Below are 5114 nucleotides of genomic sequence, written 5' to 3'. Positions count from 1 at the left end.
TGTATAATAGCTGGCCACTACTTGAAGCCAATCAAAAAGCTGTCTCAATGACCAACTCCCACAGCTGCTATACATGTATTCATACCCACATTCAATTGCTCTCAGGTGCTTATCGCGCCAGAGCTTACATCCGATCCCCCTATTCCGTATATAGGGCACTACTTTAGACCAGGGCTGGCACCCTATTCTGTATATAGGGCACTACTTTAGACCAGGGCTGGCACCCTATTCCGTATATAGGGCACTACTTTTGACCAGGGCTGGCACCCTATTCTGTATATAGGGCACTACTTTTGACCAGGGCTGGCACCCTATTCCGTATATAGGGCACTACTTTTGACCAGGGCCCCTTAGATGTACAATATAGTGATGCAGACTGCAGCTTTGATTGGCCTGAAACCAGGGAAATCAACACAATTACCTTTTAAGGGTTTGTCATAGCAAAGATGTGTTTCTTTTCAAGTTTAAACCCCCCAGGTAATCCATTTTAGACGTTAAAGTTTAAACCCCCCAGGTAATCCATTTTAGACGTTAAAGTTTAAACCCCCCAGGTATCCATTTTTAGACGTTAAAGTTTAAACCCCCCAGGTAATCCATTTTAGACGTTAAAGTTTAAACCCCCCAGGTAATCCATTTTAGACGTTAAAGTTTTAAACGCCCCCAGGTAATCCATTTTAGACGTTAAAGTTTAAACCCCCCAGGTAATCCATTTTAGACGTGTCACCTTGAGGTCATATAAGCAACCTGAGAATGAGATATTTATTTTTGTTCATAGTTAATTATAAGAAGCTCACAAAGCATAAACGAGTATGCGCCTAAGTCTAAATTCTAGCGCTTGAGAGCGAACGTTATACATTCATGATCATTATACAATGAACAAAATAGCAATCTCAGCAAAGGAGGTTAGTGTTTTCCGATTGTACCATATTTTTTAACAATCTATTTCCAAAGTTTTTACACAAATGTAGCAAGAAAAAATCGATTAATATCCAATGTGACTAAATATCATTCTTCCCAAAAAACTCCTTTCGCTCCTTCAAATCCTGCTTGAAGGACCAATCCCATAGCGAGTGCTTTGAGGCTGATTTAGCTGGTCTTTGTTAACCGATAGAAAACTTAAGGTCAGTGCTGAACCACACATTTGGTCAGATACAAGAGTCTGGTGTATGTTCATATATCTAGTTTGACTGTAGGTATCAGTTAGATCAGGCCTGGGCAATTGTTTTTCATGGAGGGTCACATTAGAATATATTTTTTTGCCATCGTGGCCAGAATCATATTACAGGATTTACATCATGTGTATGACTGTTGACAGATATATCTACTGTAAATCACGTCCAGATATGCTACTTATTTTACTTTTTTAACATGCACAGAAATAAACCACATCCTTGTTCTCCTTTTGGTAGGTATTTTCATTATCAAACATGCAATGAACTAAACGAAGGGAAAAGTACTCTGTGCATTCAGCACCACGGACAGCACTCTCGTTAACGGGTATGCAAAAAAAACACAAGAAAGGGAGAGCTCAACATTACATTTAAACTACTCAGTCAGCGTGAGGACTTCTGAGCATGAAAAAATGACCGTTTTCTCATTGTTTTGAAAAAAACTCACAGTGATGTATACTTCTCCCGCTGGTCATCTGATAGGGAACAGACTAGTAGTGTTGGGAGGTGGATGTATACTTCTCCCGCTGGTCATCTGATAGGGAACAGACTAGTAGTGTCGGAAGGTGGGTGAGATTGTTGACTTCTACTTGGTGGGTCAGGAGGAGTAATTTTCCCTTGAAGGCTTTGACAAGGCTGTACATCTGATGTGCAAAAAGGCCCTTCCCTTGTAGTTTGTAATTCAGTTCATTCATGAGGGCCATGATGTCCACGGTGAAGGCAAAATCAGCCAACCATTCTTTATTTTGCCATTGAGGGAAATACACATATTTGCCTTTCATTTGCAAAACTCATCAATCTTCAACTTCAGGTCCCACACCCTTTTAAGCACCTTCCCAAAACTCAGCCATCTCACATTTGTGTGGGAAGGGAGATCTGCATGACCTGACTCTGTCTCTTCCAACAGTGAGACAAACTGCCTGTGGTTTAAAGATTTTGCTCTTATGAAGTTTACCACTTTAGTGACTGTATCCACAACATGGGTCATTTACAGAGCACCTCTTGAAGAATAATGCAATGCAGGAAAATAATTTTCTGATCTGGGTTCAGCACAGCTACTTGATCTTGTATCCTTTTCAAAAGGCCAACGTTTCTTCCTGTCAAGTTTGGGCACCCATCAGTGGTCGGTTACACTGGATAACTCAGTCCCAGCTTTGCCACACACTTATTAACCTCCTCCAATAAATATTTCCCTGTGGTTGTGCTCTTCATTCATTGATTGCACTGAAGCAAGCTCCTCTGTAATATCAGTCTGGGGTTATGACCTCGTCAGAATATCAACAACTGTGCCGTGTCACGTGCATCACTGCTCTCATCCAGGGCCAAGGAGAAATAGGTGAAATGCTTTACCTTGTCTTTCAATTGTTGTTCCATATTCTCTGCGATGTCCTCCGCACACTGTGTCACTGTTCGTCTTGACAGGGTAATATTTTCAAACAGCTCTTTCTTGTCGGGGCAAGATATTGCTGCAGAGTCAATTAACCATTCTTTGATGAATTTGCCCTCAGCAAATTTTGTGGAACAGTACATAGCTAGCTCTCGCAATTCCATTGTTTGCTGAATGCAGTTTTGTTAAAAGTCCTTGCTGCTTTTGCAACTGAGAAAGCAACTCTTTGGATGCACTTGCCCTCTGCTCAGAAGACATATTCCTATATTTCTCTGCATGTTTTGTCTGGAAGTGTTGAGACAAGTTGTAGTCTTTCAAGACAGCAATGCTCTCTGTGCCCACTAAGCACACAGCTTTCCCTGATACCTCAATAAAGAAATATTTTGATGTCACTCTTGCTGGAACACCCTACATGCATTGTCTACTTTCCTTTTCTTTTAAATCTTTGAAAAACAAATTTTTGCGCAATTTCTGGCAAGCTACTATTTGTAACTGTGACGTGTGTCAGTCACTGTCTGTCCTCGTGCAGTTGTTATTTATACGTGCCTTCAAAATAAATATCCCACAAGCGGTGGGAGTTAAATCAAAACACAAATGCGAGTAGTCATTGGGCTTTTATTTTGAATAACAAATACGTATTTCAAAACTTTACTATCGCAAATTCTTTATGTGATCTGAGCATGATTCCGCGGGCCGTATTGAATCAGGTCATGGGCCGCATATGGCCCCCGGGCCGGGCCTTTGCCCAGGCCTGAGTTAGATGGTGTATTTCAATAAGCTAAGTCTACAGCTGTTTACACTCCTGAATTGATCAATGCAATTGTCAATAGAGGATGGTCCTGAGTAAGATATGTGGACTAAGATGAAGTCATACAAGTTCGTGATCCAATTTGTTTTAACAATTGACTAGGCATCAGTCATCCAAGCCGGTGTATTTCAACTTAAAACTGTATTTCATCAGTCAGTCAAGCCAGTGTACTTCAAAGTGAAACTGTATTTCATCAGCATCACCAGCCCTACCTAGATCTACCTTGTTAAACACCCTAGGACCCCTTTAATTTGTCACACTGAGACGTATTCCCTATCTGCGTGACACATACTAAAAATACCTGTCTAGTACGCTAATGCAGGTTGACATACATGTCAAGGTTATTCCGTAATGTAAAGGTTATTTCGTAATGTAAAGGTTATTCCGTAATGTAAAGGTTATTCCGTAATGTAAAGGTTATTCCGTAATGTAAATCCAGACCTCATGGGTTGATAATTTGATTTCCATTGATCATTTTTTGTGTGATTTTGTTGTCAGCACATTCAAACTATGTAAAGAAAAAAGTATTTAATAAGAATATTTCATTCATTCAGATCTAGGATGTGTTTATTTTAGTGTTCCCTTTCTTTTTTTTGAGCAGTGTATATTGTATCATCCAGTGTCCCGTCTATTCAAAAGTTCCAGTTATTCAGGGTTATTCAGGGACAGCAAAGGCTGTTTTGTAGACAGAAAATGTCAAACCAAAAAAAACTTGAAAAAATGTATCCAAAACATCAGAGAAAACACATCTGAGGTTTGATTTTTAATTAATTGTTTTGTTTTCCATTGGTTCAGGGTGTAACTCATGAGAACCACTGATTTGAATCCACCTGGAACAAGAGAAATAAACAATAACTTTTTTTTGCTGTAGAACATCAACCATGCCTTCCTGTTAAAGTTCTGATCTACTTTTCTCCACTCTACAACAATGCAAAGATCTTCTTTCTCAGTCTCCAGCTCTAAACTTGTTCCGTTTTCCCGTTTGTCTCAGTCTAAGCCAATTCAGTTGAAGTTGAACCCTGTGACCAACCTTCTCTCTGATAACATCAGATAGAACATGTGGATGGAGAAAGTTAGAGAAGTTATAGGTATTTGGAGGGCGACCTGACACAGCAGTTTTGCTAGTTGGTTTGGCATCACCTAGCTGGTGAAAGTGTTGTGTTTGGTACGGTGAGGGTGTTTGTGACATAGTGTTTTGTGACGGTGTTGGTGTTTTGGAACGTGTTGTGTTTGGAACGCGTGTTGTGTTTGGAACGTGTTGTGTTTGGAACGTGTTGTTGTGTTTGTTTGGAACGTGTTGTGTTTTGGAACGTGTTTGTGGACGTTGTGGAACGCGTGTGTTTGGAACTGTTTGTGGAACGTGTTGTGTTGTGTTTGGAACGCGTGTTGTGTTTTGGAACGTGTTGTTGTTTGGAACGCGTGTTGTGTTTGGAACGTGTTGTGTTTGGAACGGTGTTTGTTGATGTTTGTGAACGTGTTGTGTTTGGAACGTGTCGTGTTGTTGTTTGGACGTGTTGTGTTGGATGTTTGGAACCGCGTGTTTGTGTTTTGGAACGTGTGTGTGTTTGGAACGCGTGTTGTGTTTTGGAACGTGTTGTGTTTTGGAACGCGTGTTGTGTTTTGGAAGTGTGTGTTTTGGCGGGTGTTTGTGTTTGGAACGCGTGTTTGTTTGAACTGTTTGTTTGGAACGTGTTGTGTTTGGAAGCGCGTGTTGGTTGTTTGGAAAGTGTTGTGTTTGGAAGCGTGTTTG

The sequence above is a fragment of the Salvelinus sp. IW2-2015 genome, unplaced genomic scaffold (assembly GCF_002910315.2).
Source record: "Salvelinus sp. IW2-2015 unplaced genomic scaffold, ASM291031v2 Un_scaffold1479, whole genome shotgun sequence".
NCBI classification, from domain to species: Eukaryota; Metazoa; Chordata; class Actinopteri; order Salmoniformes; family Salmonidae; genus Salvelinus; species Salvelinus sp. IW2-2015.
This window is presented reverse-complemented; position numbering follows the sequence as displayed.